The sequence below is a fragment of the Monodelphis domestica genome, chromosome 2, assembly GCF_027887165.1.
Source record: "Monodelphis domestica isolate mMonDom1 chromosome 2, mMonDom1.pri, whole genome shotgun sequence".
NCBI lineage: Eukaryota > Metazoa > Chordata > Mammalia > Didelphimorphia > Didelphidae > Monodelphis > Monodelphis domestica.
In genome coordinates, this window is record NC_077228.1 from 466,724,630 (window position 1) to 466,743,604 (window position 18,975).

An 18,975-nucleotide genomic window follows, 5' to 3' on the forward strand; every position below is an offset into this window, starting at 1 on the left:
CATTCATTACTTTCCATAACTGTCATGTTAGCCAATCTGCTAGGTGTGAGGTGATACCTCAGAGTTGTTTTGATTTGCATCTCTCTGATTATAAGAGATGTGGAGCACTTCTTCATGTGCTTATTAATAGTTTTGATTTCTTTATCTGAAAACTGTCTATCCATGTCCCTTGCCCATTTATCAATTGGGGAATGGCTTGATTTTTTGTACAATTGATTTAGCTCTTTATAAATTTGAGTAATTAAACCTTTGTCAGAGGTTTTTATGAAGATTTTTTCCCAACTTGTTGTTTTCCTTCTGATTTTAGTTACATTGCTTTTGTTTGTACAAAAGCCTTTTAATTTGATGTAGTCGAAATTATTTATTTTACATTTTGTGATTCTCTCTATGTCTTGCTTGGTTTTAAAGTCTTTCCCTTCCCAAAGGTCTGACATGTATACTATTCTGTGTTTACCCAATTTACTTATGGTTTCCTTCTTTATGTTTAAGTCTTTCACCCATTTTGAATTTATCTTGGTGTAGGGTGTGAGGTGTTGATCTATTCCTAATCTCTCCCACACTGTCTTCCAATTTTCCCAGCAGTTCTTATCAAATAGTGAGTTTTTGTTCCAAGACCTGGGATCTTTGGGTTTATCGTATACTATCTGGCTGAGGTCGCTTTCCCCCAGTCTATTCCACTGATCCTCCTTTCTGTCTCTTAGCCAGTACCAAATTGTTTTGATGACTGCTGCTTTGTAATATAGTTTGAGGTCTGGGACTGCTAGGCCCCCCTCATTAGTGTTTTTTTTCATTATTTCCCTGGATATCCTTGATCTTTTGTTATTCCAAATGAACTTTGTTATGCTTTTTTCCAAATCAGTAAAGAAATTTTTTGGGAGTTCCATGGGTATGGCACTAAATAGATAAATAAGTTTGGGCAGGATAGTCATTTTTATTATGTTGGCTCATCCTACCCATGAGCAGTTAATGTTTTTCCAATTGCTCAAGTCTAGTTTTAGTTGTGTGGCGAGTGTTTTGTAGTTGTGTTCATATAGTTCCTGTGTTTGTCTTGGGAGGTAGATTCCTAGGTATTTTATTTTGTCTAAGGTGATTTTGAATGGGATTTCTCTTTCTAGTTTTTGCTGCTGAGCTGTGTTGGAGATATATAGAAAAGCTGATGACTTATGTGGGTTTATTTTGTATCCTGCAACTTTGCTAAAGTTGTTGATTATTTCAATTAGCTTTTTGGTTGAGTCTCTAGGATTCTTTAAGTAGACCATCATGTCATCTGCAAAAAGTGATAACTTGGTCTCCTCCTTGCCTATTTTGATGCCTTCAATTTCTTTTTCTTCTCTAATTGCTACTGCTAGTGTTTCTAGTACGATGTCAAATAATAGAGGTGATAATGGGCATCCTTGTTTCACTCCTGATCTTATTGGGAATGCATCTAGTTTATCCCCATTGCAGATGATATTAGCTGATGGTTTTAGATATATACTGTTTATTATTTTTAGGAATGACCCTTCTATTCCTATGCTTTCTAGTGTTTTTAATAGGAATGGGTGTTGTATTTTATCAAAGGCTTTTTCTGCATCTATTAGAAGATATAAATTGTGATAGATATAAGAGAGGGTGAGTAAATTTGACTGCAGAAATATGTTTCATTACAGTGTCTTGGGTTTAAAATCAAATATAAGGTGGTCACCAGGGAAATATTCCCAATTATTCAAATACCCAAGTCAATTGGGTTTTATAGAGATTTTAATTAACAATACAATGAGTAATCAAAGAAAGAGAGAGAGAATAAGAAAGGAATAAGTATGAAGGGCCTCAAGCCAATATGGCCTAGACCTGAGTCTTAAAAGAGAAATCAGTCAGTTTTTTATAACTCACCATAAGATCTGTCTAAGTAAGGATTTCAAATGACACCAGGCCAGCAGCATCTCAGCTGCTTTTACCAGCTCCCTCCTCCATCTGAATGTTTCAGAATCAGTCTCCTCAGAATGAGTCTCTCCAATCTGAATGTTTCAGAATGACTTCCTCAGCTCTTCCCTGAGCTCTTCTTTTTAAGGGCAAAATCTTTTCTGTCACCTCCCCTAAGTCCTTACATCTACCAATCACTGTAGATGTTTCTAAAGGACCGCCCATTTTGAATTCACAGCTGAGTAGTTTTAATCTCTTTAGTAAATCAGGAAAAAAATGCTGCTGTGTCGACAAATTTCATTAGAAAAAACCTTTGAATAAGTTATCACCCTTTTAGGTTTAAGTAGTTTACAAGTTGCCCCACCTTTATAGGTACTTAGTATCCCATTGTATCAATTCTAAAACAGTCATGACTCAAAAAACTTCCTGTCCTTTCCATAAGCATGGGTCAAAGCACTTTTCATTGTTCTCAAGGAGCTCTCTGTGCTAAAACAGTCCTAAGTAGGGTGGAGTAGGGATATTCCCAAGGCAAGGAGCCCTCACATTCAAGTAGAATTCTCACTATCTGCTAGGGAATTTTTTTAAGTAGAAGATTCCTCAATGGGGAAATTTCCAACATTCATAAGTCTGAGAAATTTTAAGGTTTACAGTGGGAGGTGAGGAAGCAATCTAGAGGAAGTATTACAATGGTAATAAATAATTTGGTGAATGATTGTGAAAACTTTATTCAGTTAAAGCAGATACATAATTTCTCAACAATGCTGACAAGAGTGCTAGAATTAGGAGATCTGGAGATGAATCCCAGCTCCAACATATAATTAGTTGTATGATGTTGGGGCAAGTGACAACCTATTTGAGCATCAGTATCCTCATTTATAAAATGAACACAATAATATATGCTTTATAAATGTTAATTGATTACATGAATGAACACTTATTAAACTCTTCCTATGTGCTCAGTACCATGATAAATTCTGAGCATACAAATAAAAAAGGGAAATAATCCCTGCAAAGAAGCTTATAATCTAATGGGATAGATAGCATGTATAGGTGAGGGATCATATAAAAAAAGTATAAGGTATAGTCTTGATCTCCCCTCTTTGTTCCTTTTCAGCAGTTTCATGTCTGAAATTCTCTGTTCTTTCACCTCCTCCTCACATTTCCCTGGTTGATAGCCTTTTTGGGCTGCTATTGCTACTGTTATTTGTGACCGTGAAAATATGGGTTTTAAGACTATGAATTGCCCAAACTGTAAAGATAATTTTTAGCATTTTGATTTTATATAAAAAATAAGTGGTCACCATGGGAAAAATTCCCAAATATGAAATACCCAAGTCAGCTGGGTTTTATGTAGATTTTAATTAATATAAATGAAGGAATTAAGGAAAGAGAAAGAGACAGAGTAAGAGAAAATAGTAGGAAAAGGCTAGGGCCTAGGCCTTTCTCTTTAAGAGAGAAACTAAGGCAGTCTTTAATCACTCACCACAAGATCTTTCCAAGCAAAACTTGTGAACCTTAAAAATTCCCAGACCCTACTTCCTAAGATTGGATTAAGACCATTCCCCATTTGGGCAGTGAACTCTACTTAGATCAGGAATGTAAGAACTCTACTTCACCTACTTAAGTCTGCCCTAGGGGAAGATAAAGTTGTAAATTCTTTTCTGAACAATGAAAAGTACTTAAACCCATACTTATAATAAGGCAAAAAGTTCTTAAGATAAGTACTTATAAAGGTCAGGCAACTTGTGAATTTACAAGGAGCAAAGAGCTGAGAAACTTACTCAGAGCTTTCCTGGTGTGAATTACTCAAAAATTTACACCTTCTTAGGTGTGGACTAAGAATGGTCTGTCCTTTGAAAAACATCTACTGTGATTGGTAGATGGAAGAACTTAGGGGAGGTGACATAGGAGAAAATTCCCTATATAAGAAGATGACAGGCTCTTAAAAGAAAAACAGTCTCTAAGGAGGCTGTTGGGAGAGGAGGCTCTAAGGAGGCTGTTGGGAGAGAGCTCTGGAAACAGGCTCTTGGGACAGTCTCTGGCTAGAACTCCCTTTGAGGAGGACTCTGGCTGGAACTCCCTCTAAGGAGACTCTGTCTCTCCTGGGTCTCTCTCAGGACAGTCATCTGGGAAGTCTGAATTGCAGCTGGTGTCACTAGAATCCTTGCTTGGACAGATCTTGTGGTGAGTGATTAAGAACTGACTGATCTCTCTCTTAAGACTCAGGTCTAGGCCATTTCGGCTAAGGCCCTTCATACTTATTCCTTTCTTATTCTCTCTCTCTTTCTTTAATTCCTCATTGTATTAATTAATTAAAATCTCTATAAAACCCAGTTGACTTGGGTATATTTCATAATTGGGAATATTTCCCTGGTGACCACCTTATATATTGATTTAAAAACAAGACACTGTAGTAAAAACATATTTTCTGCGGTCACAATTTACTCATCCACTCTTATATCTACTACAATTTAAGTCTTCCACTATTTTAATCACTACAATTTATGGCTTCAACCATTTTAACCCTTACAAACTCTAGTGTTCAGAGACCCAGCAGCCTCCTCTGACTCCTGACCTCCAATTCAGCTACCAAAGCTGAACTCATTCCAGAGCCCTCTAGCTCCTTCCTTTTAAAGAAAATTTCCCTTGTGTCACCTCCCCTAAATTTTTACGTCTACCAATCATAGTAGATGCTTTTCTTAGGACAGCCCATTCTTAGTTTTTAGTTCTCACCTTCTCTGGGTAGATTACATCTTCTGAGTACTTCACACCTCTTTGCTAAGCTTGCCCCTTGCAAGTTGCCTGAACTTTTAGTGATTAATTTGAACTTCGTAGGTACTTAGCACCCTTTTGTATTAGATCTAAAAACAGACCTAGCTTAAGGTTTTGGCCTCACTATCAGCATGAGTTAAGTACCTTCATTGTTCACTAAGGAGTTTTACAACTTTATCTTTCCCTAAAGTATGCCTAAGTATGGGTGGAGTAATTTTAAAGTTTCCAATACATTCCTGATCAAGTACCTCCATTATTTAAATGGAGAATAGCCTTAACTATAACCTTAAGATAATGTTCTGAGGTAGAGTCTGAGAAATTTTAAGATTCACATATTATTTCTAGTTTTGTGGCTGTTAGAGAGTACCAGATGTTGGAGTGCAGAATAATTGAGACGTTACTATATTTGAAAGGGCTTCTACTTCTCAATTATCTCCCTCTTATAGTTTATTTCACAGACTAAATAGAAGGTTTTTCTTTTCCTTGAGAAAGAATATTATACAATAAACTTAGTTTTCGTTCTAAATTTTGTATGCTTAACATGCTTTATCTTTGTCTTCTTCCTTAGTTATCCCACTAAGTTTAGATAAATATTCGAGTCTAGTAGCCCCAGTATAGGAATAATCTCTTTAGCAGTCACTTACCTTTTTTGCCCTCAGAGTTAACACAAATGATTTGTCTATTCTAAAGACTCATAAGAGGAAATCTCAGGGCAATTTGTTGGCTTAATAGATAGAGAGCCAGGCCTGGAGACAGGAGGTTCTGGATTCAAATATGGCCTCACACTTCTTAACTGTGTGACTCTGCACAAGTCACTTATCCCCAATTGTCTAGCCATTACTGCTCTTCTGTCTTCCAATACTTAGTATTGATCCGAAGACAGAAAGTAAGGGTTTGAAAAAAAAAAAGACTAAACAGGAGAATCAAAGAACCATTGTCTTCTAAAGAATCTCCTTCAGACTATTAAACCCATTCCCAGAATCCATCCTAAATAAAGGAGTATCTTTTGTTAAATGTAATTGGATCCAGAGAAAGAATTATTGGAGTTAGATGGATGCACATCAAAGCATACTATCTTTCACATCAGTGTATTTATGGTTTAATTTGGGGGTTTGGATTTTCTTTGAGTGTACTTTTACAATAACAACCAATATGAAAGTATGTTTTGCATGATAAAAACAAATAAAAAATAAATGTAATTGGAGATTTCCTTTCACAATCCTGAATTTATAGAGGGAAGAATTCTTTTTGTAGCCTAAATAACTAAATAACCCACCCCAATATGTATTTAGTCAATAACAACTCACATTTTTATAGCACTTTAAGTGTTATAGGAAGGAAGGAAACAAGCATTTATTAAACACCTACTATGTGCCAGGTACTTTTGTGAGTGCTTTTACAAATATTTTCTCATTTGATTCTCACAATAACCACATGAGGACTGTTTCCTTATTTCAAAAGCGAGGAAACTGAGGCAGAAAGAGATTAAGTATGCCTTATGACTCGACCATGTATCCCTGTGTAATTCCTACATGCATCCCTGTATCCTCCGGGGGGGGGGGGGGATGTATTATTATTTTCCTTAGGGTGGACTATGTTATTGTTGTGAACTTTGATTTGAATTTGAGCCAAATTTAGAACAAGAGACTACCTCCTGGAATCTAGAAGGTGCTGTGAAGATGCCTACAAAGACCACATGCTATACCAGAAGATCCAGAGTGAATTTTGAGATATGGCAAATTTGAACTTGGGGGTTGGGGTGGGGGGTTGAATGCTTTTATTTTTGAATGTACACTCTTATGCCAAAGGGGACTTCCCCTAATTGGCTTTTTGTCAATGTATCTATTATTGATTTTGTTCCTCTTTCCTTTTATTTTCCTCTTATCCCCAAATTATTGTAATTTCCCTTTAAAAACTGTAAAATTTGTATATACCTCTAGTTCAAATTATAAGTTAGTTATGTTTTCATGATCCATTGGGGAGACTGGTCTCCCAAAGGATCACAGGGATAATGCATTGATTTAGAATCTTGAGCCCTAGAGATGACATTTCCCACAATCCCCTTTTCCTGTTTGTGGGTCTCCTTCTATGGATGGAGTTTGGAGTTTTGGTTTTCCGCCCACACGGCTCTTGCTGGGCTCATACTGGCAGGAAGGAGGGCGTTTTTTGGGTACTTGCTGGAGTTTTTAAAATTCCTCTTAGCTCTAAATGGATTTTTAGAAATAATATTAAAATAATACTTGGAGTAGTGAATATTAATTTTAATCTTTACAATAACTTACTTACCAGGGGTCACACAAGTAGTAAGTGTCTGGGTCAGATTTGAAGTCTGATCTTTGTTATTCCAGGCCCAGCACTCTATCCACTGTATCACCTAACTAACTATGGAAGGTATCTTCCATAAAACAATCCTGTGATGTCAACTGCAAAAATATTCCCAGGATTTTAAAAATTTCTTTGTTTTCTTTTGTTTCCATATCACAGTCATTTCTAGATCTACCTAGTCCCTCATGCTGAAATGAATCATCCCTTGTAACATAAAGAAAAAAAAACACCAACAGTTAAACAAAAACAATTTCTATAGGTGACTGTAACTGCCCCCTGGAGCTCCTTGCCTCTCTCTGCAAGGAGGATTGTTATGCTTTCTTATTCATTTCAGGAATCAAAATTGACCTATTCTTACTGGTGTCATATTACAAAGGAGGAAAAGAGACAGTCTCAAGGAGACTGATCCAAGTTCACTCATTAAGTAGCAGATCTGTTCTCTCACTACATCCAAGTTCTCTCACTACAAATCCAATACTCTTTTCGCTCCACCTTCAAGTTTAGGATGATGTTATTGGTCAAATTCACAAACTTTTTTCCTCCAGATTTCTAGAGAGAATGAATTATAAAACAGGATCTTTTCTTCCCCCACTGTAAATATCTCACATAATAGATTGATAGTAAGTCAACAAAAGCTTTTATGGCTGTGGCAGCCAAATGATGTAATCTGAAATTAATTGAATGTTCAAGTTAAAGGTCCAACATCAGGCTTTGAAAATGCAAGAAAGCAAACAGAAAGGAATACCACACCTTAAGAAGCAGTTCTAAAATATAAAAGGCTGATTATGCTTCAGTCTATTAAAATGCTAGATGTAACCATGAATCAGCCTTATAACTTCCTCCTTTAGTCAAACAATTCAGGCACAACTCCTGGATCCATTAGGCAACTGGGAAGAAAAAACTCAGTACTGGTATAGCTAAATAGAAGAATAGGAAAAAATAACAAAGAGCCTTTGCTAGGTGGGCACAGAAGCCAAATATTTAAATAAGGTCTTTAGAAAAAGGGCAGAGTTCTTCTTAGCCAATTCTTCATGATTAATGCTATGTTACATTATTAGAAGATAGCAGCTTATCTATAGTCATATGGAAAAAAAATCACTGCAGATTAAAAAAATTCAAATTAAAACAACCGAGATACCACCTCACAACTGTCAGAAGGGCTAACATAATAGAAAGGGAAACTAACAAATGAGGGATATGGAAAAACAGGGACATTAATGCCCCCTTGGAGTTGTGAACTAGTCTAATATTTGGGATAACAATTTGAAACTATGCCCAAAATGGCTATAAAACTGTGCATACTCATTGAGCCAACAATACCACTACTAGGTCTCTATCCTAAAAAGATCAAAGAAAAAGGAAAAGGACCTATATGTATAAAAAGTATTTATAGCAGCTTTTTTTGTGGTGGTAAAGAATTAGAAATTGAGAGGCTGTCTTTCAATTGGGGAATGGCTAACCAAGTTGTATTATATGATTGTAATGGAGTACTATTTTACTGCAGGAAATGATAAGCAGGATGATTTCAGAAAAACCTGGGAAGATTTATGTGAAGTTATGCAAAGTAAAATTAGCAGAACCAGAACATTATACAAAGCAACAGCAATATTGTAAGAAAGGCGAAATATGAAAAACTTAGTTGCTCTGATCAGTATAATGATCCAAGACAATTTTAAAAAATGCTATCCACCTTCAGAGAGAGAAATGATCAACTGAGTACAGATTGAAGTATAATTTTTTCACTTATTTTATGTTTTTTGGGTAACAAAGCTAGCATGAAAGCTTATTTTGTATGATTTTACATGTGTAATTTATATTGTAGTTTGATTTCTTAAGAGGTCAGGGAGAGACTGCAAGGAATAAGAGCATTAAGAGCAAAAATATTTTATTTTATTTTTGAAAAATGTAAAAGAATGTTAAAAATACAGAAATAAATTTATTCTAATTTTTTTCATTCAGACATCTTTAAGGTTATAAATGACCTTTAACTTAAAGATGTTATATCATACTCCTATTTATTTAGACTACACTAAGGGAACATTGGTAGTTAGAAAGCTGGACTCAGTCAGAACAACTTACTGTCACTATCCTGTCTCTGAAACAGTGGCTGTGTGGCCTTGGACAAGTTATAATCTTTCAGTTTAAAAATATCAGTTGCAGAACATCTTATCTTGTATGGACATCATTATTTGTATATTGTCTCCCTCATCAGAATGTGAGTGGGAAGGACTGTTTTTGTCTTTCTCTATATCTCCAGCAATTACTACAATGCCCGACATAATAATTAAAGAACAATTTTTTATTATTGTTGACTCCATCAACATGCTTTATTAAGTGCCTATCATATGCAACTAGGATAGATTAAGGCTACAAAGACCAAAGGAAAACAGTGCCTGCTCTCATACTTATATTCTTTCTTTCTTTAAACCCTTGACTTCTGTCTCAGAATCAACAGTAATTATTGGATGTGACATAGAAGAAGACCCAGCAAAAAAGATTGGGAAGGAACAATTAAACAGGCCCAAGTAAGTGCTTGAAAAATCCTAGAGGAATCTCTAGAAGGAAAAGGTAGTCAGGTAGTGACTAAAGAGGTCAAGAAGGAGTAAGGATAGAGAAGAGGTAATCAGGGGGCCAGCTGGGTGGTTAAGTAGATAGAGAGCCAAACCTGGAAACAGGTGGCCTTAGGCTCAAATCTGCTCTCAGACACTTCCTAGTTGTGTGACTCTGGTCAAGTCACTTAACTCTCATTTCCTTGCTCTTCTGCCTTGGACTTAATCCTTGGTATTGATTCTACAACAGAAGGTAAAAGCTCTTAAAAAAAAAAAAAGAGGTTGAGATCACTGGTAAGTCTAAAGAGAATGCAGTTGTTTTAGTTGAATGAGTCTAGAAACCAAATTGCCCAGTTTTGTTGAGAGTGAGAGGAGAGCAATTGGAGATAATGAGTATAAACAGTTTTTTTCAAGGAATTTGTTTGAGAAAGGGCAGAAAGATTAAAAAATCATTCCAAGTGGGGAATGATAGGGTCTAGTGAGTGCTTTTAAAGATATGAGAACCGGGGAATATGTTTGCAGATAGCAGAGGAGGAACCAAAAGACCACTTGAAATGGAGAGAAATGGAGACAAAGACCATGAGAGAGAGACATTAGAGACCAGAAGAAAGAAATGGGATTAAGAGATTAAGAGGGCCTTGTTTAGAAGGATCATTTCTTTATCCAAGAGCGGAATACATAAAGAGACAGTTGGGATAGAGTTGTGATAAATGTTCACTCACTTAACTTTGGGAGTTCTAGGCTTTGAGTTAGATTTAGGTTCAAATCTGGGCTCTGGTAATTTAGTAGCTGGGTAATTTAGACTAGGCTTTTCTCTGAAATTTAGTCTCCTCACCTGTAAAATGGGTGTCTTGACAACTGTACTAGCTAACACAAGATTATTGTAGGGAAATCAACAATATAAAAGTGAACTGTTTATTAATTAACTCCCCCCCCCCCCCAATCTTTACTCTTCTGTTTTACTATCAGTTCTAACACAGAAGAACGGCAAGGGGCAGGCAATTCGGATTAAGTGACTTGCAGGGTCACACACCTAGAAAGTGTCTGGGGTCAGATTTTAACCCAAGTCCTCCTGACTTTAGGCTGCTGCTCTATTCACTACCTAGATGCTACCTAGCTGCCCTGAGAACTATTTTTTAATGGCATCCCTCTGGTTTGACTTGACTTTCTAGAACTTCAGTAAATGCCGGATGACCCCTCAGAGGGTTTTAGCTTAGCAAAGGGAGAATTCTTCCTTAGGGATCCAGTTCCTCTGCTAAACTGACTCGGATGGTTTCCATTGTAAAGATGACACAGTATCCTTCCCTTTCTCCCAACAGGTGACTTCCTGGGGCATTTCCTCCTCTCCTTTCAGGGACCTTTGCACCCCCGGACTTTGCCCTTTCCTCATTCGACACGGGCTCTGGACAGACCTCAGCCACGCTCCTGGACATAAACACTCTTGGTCCTGCCGACCCCTCCCCGCGGGCCTCGCAGAGGAGAAACAAAGGGAGTCTCGTCCCCAGTTCTGCGAAGAGAGACCTCCACGGTCCTTCCAGGCGAAGGTACACGCTAGGGGGCGCTCCTTAGGGGCCCCGGAGCGGAGCAGCCAGGAACGGTGTTCGCGAGGTCGCGGGCGCCGCCGGAGCGTTTGGGGAACGGCACCGCGGGAACCCGGAAACGCCAAAACTCGCCGGGCTGGCGGCGGCAGGCTCAGGAGGAGTGGCGGTGGCGGGGCGTTCTGCGGCTGGTCGGACACGGCGGATCCGGCCATCCAAGGCTCCGCGGTCTGCGGAGCGGGCCCTCCCACTGTGCACCGAGGTGAGCCGAGCCAGGACTGGGGCTTGGTGGTGGTTGGGATTAGGGAAGGCCGCGGGGGGCGACGAGTGACCGACCCCTTGTGCGGTGGTCAGGCTCGCCTCTGAGCGGGCAGGAGGCCCTGGCCTCAGCCAGTAGGAACGTGGAAGGAGTGAGAGTTGGGACTGTTCTGAAATGCTTTTATCAGCACAGCCTGCCAGGTAGGGGTGGACCAATGATTTCATCCCACAGAGGCCCAGAGTGGTCACTAGCGTTAGCTCACAGGTTTGCAGAGCTCTTTGCATAGGTTCTCTCATTTAATCCTTACAACTTCATGAAGGAGTCAAATCAGCAAGAATTTAGTGAGCACCTACAATGTGGGTCACTGTGCTGAGCGCTGAGGATACTACCCCCTCAAACTTCTAGGGAAGCTGGTACCCGAGGCGACCGGAGAGGGAGTATGTTCCACACATGGGGAGCAGCCTATGCACATACGTGGTTGTGGGAGATAGCATATCTGCTTCAGGATGTAGCTAGAATATAGTGTGTGAACAGAATAATAATAATAATGCAATTTTATAGAATGTTTTAAAGTTTGTAAACACTTTACATACTAAATCATTCCCTCCTGCACTCCCACAAACTCAAACCCAGTCCGTGTTCTCAAGAAGCACAAAGCTTAACGGGGAGTCAGTTTGTCAAAGGCTGTTTGGGTGCTATTAATATCCCCATTTTACAGGCTAGGAAACAAATTCAAGGAGGTTAAGTCATTTACCAAGGGTCCCACAGGTAGTAATTATCCTGGTGAGATTTGAACCCAGCACTTCTTGACTCCAAATTTAAACACTAAGGCCATGCTACCTCTTGGCAGAGAAAGCCAACTAATAGTGGTTAATGTGTAGTTTCAGACTCTTAGAATGTTTGAATTGGAAGTGTCCTTAGAAACCTAAATCCCTTATTTTATAGGTCAGAAAATTAAGGCTTAGAGAAATGCTAAATGTCACACAGCTAATAAATGGCCAGAGACAGGTAGAGAAGTCAATTAGCCTCTTTGGGCCTTATTTTTTTCAGTGGTTAAAACAGATGATCCCTAGGGGCCCTTGCAGCTCTAGTATTTTGTGGTGCAATGATTTTTTTTTTTCCATATTGGTCACTGACCCTGGAAAAGTAATTCTGTCTCCTGATACCAAGTGATACTTGATACCATTCTTAGATGTGTGTGATTTGGGAGAGTGGAGGAAAGGGAGGAGATTCTCTGCTTCACTGTGAATGACTCACTTGAAAAATGATAAAGATCACATATTGGTCCTAGTGAGTTAAATAATATGTCTGTTAACTTTGAGTAGCCATTCACATAAACTAATTTCTAGTACTATTTATCCTTTGCCTCTGCTTCCAATCCTAATGTCTCTGTTGCGACCTCATTCTTTCTAATTTAACTTATTCTTTGTCTTCATCTTGACCTCTAGTTCCTTTATCCCTTTCTTAGTTTGACACCTTTGAAATGTATTCATTACCAAAGCTTAGTGTTTTCCCTGCCATTTCTATTTTAAGACTTCTGCATGAAGTTAGCTGGGCACACCACGTATTTCTGTTATCTGCTATAAAGTAGGCCCCCACTGCTATAGGTAGCTCAGTCTTTTAATTTCCTCTGACTATCCCATTCTTATCAACTGCTATGCCAGCCTCTTCTCAACCCTTCTACACTATTTTATCTACTCTTCCACTCAACAGAGGAACTAACCTCTTATTTTACTAAGAAAATAGTGCCTTCTTCTCTTGACCTTAACTCCATACCTCCAAACTTTTTGTCCTTTGCTCCAGTCTCTGAGGAAGAGGTAGTCTTCCTTGGGTCAATTTCTCTACTTGTGTTCTTGATTTATCACTTATTGTTACTTATAGAGCTAGTCCTCTCCTTATTTTTTCCATCTTTAATCTCTCTTTATTCATTGATTTCTTCACCCTAGCCCACAAACATGCCTAATTCTACCCTATACTTAAAACAATACAAGCCCATCACTTCATTCTGCCTCCACTTCAAGCTATTATTGTTTATCTTTTCTCCTGTTCTAGTTACCTCTGTTTCCTTGGCACCTAAATGTATTTTATACAACATCCCCAAACCAAACTCATTACTGTTCCCCTGAAGTTATTTCTCCTCCAAATCCTCTTTTTCTATGGTTGAAGGAACTACAATCTAGCAACCTAGGTTTATAAAATCAGAATCCCCCTTGACTCTTCCCCTTCTTACTCTACTACCAAGATTTGTTGAATCTACTTTCCCACTGTCTTTTGCATCCATGCCCTTTTCTCGTTTCACACTATCAATATCTTAGTTAATGACTTATCATCTTTTGCCTAGATTATTGCAGTAGTGATCTTTTTGGCTTTTTTCAGTCTATCTCCTCTTTAATACATATTTAATATAGTTGCCAAATTATTCTTCTTAAATCACAGGTCTGATAGTATCACTTTATTCTGTTCTTGTTATTTCCAGGATGTAACACAAAATACTCTGGTATCTAAAGTTTCCAGAATCTAGCTCCTACCTTTCTTGGCATTTCATATGTATTCAAATTAGATAATATATTCCAGGTACTTTGCAAACTTTCAAACACTCTATAAAGTTGCTATTATTATTCTGCTACATGCATCCTATGTCCTACCCAAACTATTGGTTATTTCCTGAATTTTGGCATGTTATTTCCCACATCCAGGTATGTGCATAGACTATCTTCTCTGCCTGGAAAATATTGCCTATTCATGTCTGCCTTTTTTGTGCTTGCTTTTGGAACTATTTTTTTAAAGGCTATGTCTGATCCCCCTAGTTGTTAGTGTTCTAAAACTACTTTTTCCTGAAATGGCTTTTTATTTACTTTTCTGTGTATATGTTAAATCCCCAGAAGTGCCTTTAGTTTACTGATTTTGCTTTTTGTCTTTGTGTCTCCAGTGCCTTGCACAGTTCCTGGAACATAGAAACTTTTTTTTTTTTTAAGTTTGTTGGATTGAATTGAAATTGAATTGCCTTTAAAAATGATTGATATATTTTCTCTTGGTCTAGAAATTAGAGTATTTGCAAATGGATTTAGGATAAAGCTGTTTTATCATTCTTAGTTTTAACTTGGTTTAATATTTGAAAGATGAAATTGTATACAACATAAATACAGTGAAATATAATCTTTTTATATAGTAGAGATGCCTGAATAGGAATAGGATGTGTGGCTTTGCCATTAGTAGTTGTAAAGCATATTCTATTATTACTGTATTCTGTATACTGTGGCATATTCTGTATTCAATTTTTAAAAAATCTCTATGGGCGAGAGAAGTCAGTCTAAACTCATCAGTTTGAACATTGGAAGATGTCCAGCTTCACATAGTAGCTGTGTGGATGAGTTACTTAACCTCTTTTTGCCTCAGTTTCCTCTTCCATAAAATGATGATAATAATAACTCTGAAAATCAGATGATCCTCACTTGTAAATATCAAATTGTAAAGTGCCTGGCACATAGTGTTATATAAATTTTAGTTAACTAGCTAGATAGGTAGAATAAGCTGCTGGGTTAGGGTTAGGGAAAAGATGTTTTTTTGGCTCCATAGTGTTTGTTATCACAGTTCTTTTAACTGGAAACTAGGTCCATTCACCCTCAAATATGAATAATAAAAAGCAAGTTAATCTATAGGTACCCTTTCTTTGCCCATAGGAAGGGAACTTGAGGGTGGGGGCACCATAAATCTACTAAATCTATTTTGGGACCCTCATTCCTTTTCCTCAAAGAATCTTTATAGTGTGACTTGGCATCTCTTATTGGTTTCTTGCCACTACCTCTCCTCTTGGACTTGGTTCATGAATGAACCAAGCTTTTCTGGAGAGAATGAAGGTTTTTTTTTTTCTTTCCAGGCTTCCTGACAACATTATACAACCTCCTTTTTTTGAGATATTTTATTGCAAAATATTATAAAGAAAGCTTACAAGGAGTTAAAATAAGGGTAATATCTTACAAGTGTTTTACCAAATCATCCTTATCAAGGAACTAGTCATTTTAATTCCATACTTTGGTCTGAATAAATCTCTCTTTCCCTGTCCTTTTCTTGGAGTCTTATCAGTGGATTTTCTAGTCTTGTCCTGCTTGAACTGCATGTTGGATTCCATGTGATAAACTGCTCAGTGTCTTGCCTTAGCCCTTTTAGAATGTACTCCAGTTTAGCTTCAGGTGTTATGAGAGCCCCAGGCTTACAGTAGGTATCCCCTTTGCTACATTCTTCTTCCCCTCCCTCCATCCCCAGTAAATCTTCCTTTGAAGCATCTAGACGGCAAGACATTTGTAGTCACATACTTTACTTTAGACCAATTGGTTCTGGACCTGTTGAAATTCTGTCCTTGATTCTAGCTCCCAAAATGAGAAATTTTCTATCATCTACCCTGTAAGGATTTAGTAAGACTGACTCCTTAAAGTTCTATCTTGTCCATACTTCTCTTTTTTTCCTGACCCAGTTAGTTTTTTCATACCAGATTCACTATTCAGAAATAATGAATAATTTTATCTCAGGTTTTGACTTCTTTACTTATTGACCTAGACAGACCTCTAGCCCAGGATCCCAGAGACTGTTTCTAGCAAAATTCTAACTTGACTGATTTGCGTTTTCCTGTTCAAACTTGTGTTCTTTCCTGACTCTTTCACTTGCTTCCACCTGATGGGAAGAATTGATATAAGAGATAAATCCAAAACCAATAATTACTTTTCTTTCTGTATCTTGGCTTTATGCTCCAGTGACCTCCTTCTGTTCAAATAATTTCTATTCCCTGACCAGTATTTTACAAGAATCTTCCTTCAACGCAGATTCACAACAGGAAAAAGACTTTCTTTGTATAGTAAATAATAATAGATAACTCCCCCTTCCCTACCTTCCTACTAGCATTAAGGTATGTGTGACTAAGCAGTTGCTAGACCTGAAACCCAGGGAGGGAAAAAGGCCTTAGACTCAAGATATATATACTTAGGCCTTCAATCCTTAGAGCTAAAGAATGGAGTCAGAAGTTTGATTTGTAACCTTGCCAGACCAAGTCTGTATGCTCGAATCCTAGAATTTGATCCAGCATATAGTCAAAGATTCATTCAAGATCAAGGGGGAGGGTGGAAAGTTAGGTTTAGTTCTCTGTATATTTAAATGTAGAACTTGAATTGCCTTTATGAACTTTGCTTTTTGTTAGTCAGTGGTGTGCTGGAGCCAGCTCATACTAAGTTCTTAAGATCATTAAGTTTTCAGTGTGAGCTGTTACACTTTGGAAATCAATCACAAATCAGGGCTTATTTTAATGTTTTGTTGATAGTCTGTAGACAAAGAAGTGGAGAAAGTGGCTACAATACAGATTAAACTTAAAAATGTCTTGCTTACATTTTTTTTCTTTCCAGCAAGCTAGTTGCTAAACATTTAGCAAAACAGCCTTGGTTTTATAGTCCACAACTCATTTCCATATAGTAATGAAGTCTTCTAAAAAGCTTAAAAAGAAGGTAGCCTGCTGTTTTTAGGAACCATGTAGGATATAAAAGGAAAAGCTGATGTCTCCTCATATCCCTAGGAAAAAAGACTGTGGCAGGGAATTCAATTTAGGGAAATAACTATAGGGAGGATTTTAGAAAACAGACATTGAAGACTTGCTTGGAAGACAAGTTGGATCACTGGAGTTCTATGCCTGTGTCATTGCAAGGTTAGATGGTATTGCAGAAAGAATGTAAGACTTGTAGTCATGGACCTAGGTCTCATCCACAAAATAATCATAGTGATACTTTATTGCCTGCCTTCTAATATAGTGAGGATAATAATGCCTATAAACTATAAAGCATTATGCAAATATGAACTATTGTTATTAATGTATATTATGGGATAACCATATCATTTAAAGAATTTGCTTTTTATGTATTTGTGCTTTGAGGAGGACATAATTTAGACTGTCATCTGCATCACAAGTAATAAGCTTCATAATATGCTTGACTATTCATCAGTATCAATTAATAGCTATTTTCACTGGAAAATTTTAACTTTTAAGCATTTTCCTGTACTGTTTAATGTTCTTGAATCAAAATATCTATTTAAAATAGCAATTCAGTAAAATTTTATTAAGCACATACTCTGTGCCAGGCACTGTGCTAGCACTAGGGATATGAATTAAAAAAAGAAAGACAGTCTGATATTTGAAATGAAATTGTTTAGAAAATTTTGTTAAGTTCAGTGAATCAGAGAATTGTAATGGAGAGTTAGGATGTCAGCATGCATGTGGGCTTACAACACTCATGAATCATCAGAGAGTTATATTTTATGGTATTTATTATATATTTCTTTGCATTGGGAAATAATTGTTTTGTCTTGAAAAACTTGAAAAGCCACATGAGAGTAAAAAGGCAATACTAACATCAAAAAAAGATATATTTACTCTTTAATTTTGCTAAACATTTGAAAGGAATATCAACAATTTGAAAAAAATCCAAAAGGAAGATATGTTTCTTCATTCTTAGAATATAGCAATTGTAGCATTCAAAAAATATTCTGAGGTGACTTTTTTTAATATATATTTATATATAGCAAACTTGAAAATGTTCAGTCTTATAAAGAAAGTTTCTTGAGAGTAAACATTGTTTCATTGTTTATATTTGTTTCTCCAGTATCTAGGACATAGTCAAGACTAAAAAAAATGTTGATTGATTGAATACTTATTGAAGGACTTCTCATTGTATTAGGCACCATATATTCTACCCTGGTGTAATCATCATCCCCAGAAAGCATTTCTTTGTGTATTGTCCTTTATGACCAAATTACTCACTGTCAGATTTAGTCCCCAACTTCTAAGTGGGTGTAGTAAAAGATAGCACTTATAGGAATAAGTATGAGAGGAATGAACAGTTGAATAATAAATATTAATAACTAGCATTTATATAGTGCTTCAAAGTTTACAAAACCTTTTTTGCTTGTTATCTCCTGTGGTCCTCATGATAACCCTATAAGGTAGATAGTGTTACATTTATAGATAAGAAAACTGAGGTTAAAAGAGGCAAATGACTCCCCAATATCATACAGCTAGTTAAAATGTCTGTGGCTAGATTTAAACTTGCTCATGACTCAAGTCTAGCACTATTCACTGTGCCACCTAATTAACTATATGTTAAATATTAAAAAATATTTTGAAGATTTGTAAATCAGTAAATATTTAAGTGCCTTCTCTGTGTCAGTTACTGTTAAAGGAGATTTATCTATATCTTTAGCCATCTGTCTATGTACAACATATGTTTGTGAGGCTTTGAATGGGGGATTGACTACAATTTTATGTTTAGAGAGTATTTTTCAGAGTATTAAGTGTTTGAATTTCAACAGTGAAATCCTATCAGAGCAATACATATCCAAGCACATGAACAACTAAGAACAACATTAAACTTAAAAAACCTGTTTTTATAATCTGATGGACTTTCTAAACTCTAATGCTTGGAGCTTGTTCTAGTTGACACAAACTAATGTGTGTTAAAAAATTTTTTTTCCCAGTTGTTACATAAAATTTGTATGAATTGGTTTTCTAAATTATTAAAAGTATTAGATGAGAAATTATTTGGGTAGATCCTTTGTAAGGATTGATGGAAAAATATAGGGGGGAAATTGCATAGAA

At 36.9% G+C, this 18,975-nt stretch overlaps 1 protein-coding gene across 5 annotated transcripts in view; it reads left to right on the top strand.

Annotated features, from left to right (window-relative positions):
- Positions 1 to 10,927: 10,927 nt before the first annotated feature.
- The window catches only part of SLC35A3 (solute carrier family 35 member A3), a 59,318-nt gene continuing 51,270 nt past the window's right edge, over positions 10,928 to 18,975 (top strand). For 3 of the 5 annotated variants that reach the window (XM_007485020.2, XM_056819126.1, XM_001372074.4), the window contains exon 1: positions 10,932 to 11,348. The gene's annotated coding sequence lies outside the window, so the exon portion shown is untranslated. Of the gene's footprint in view, positions 11,349 to 18,975 lie in introns of all 5 variants that reach the window. The other 2 variants (XM_007485021.3, XM_056819127.1) reach the window with 2 other exon arrangements.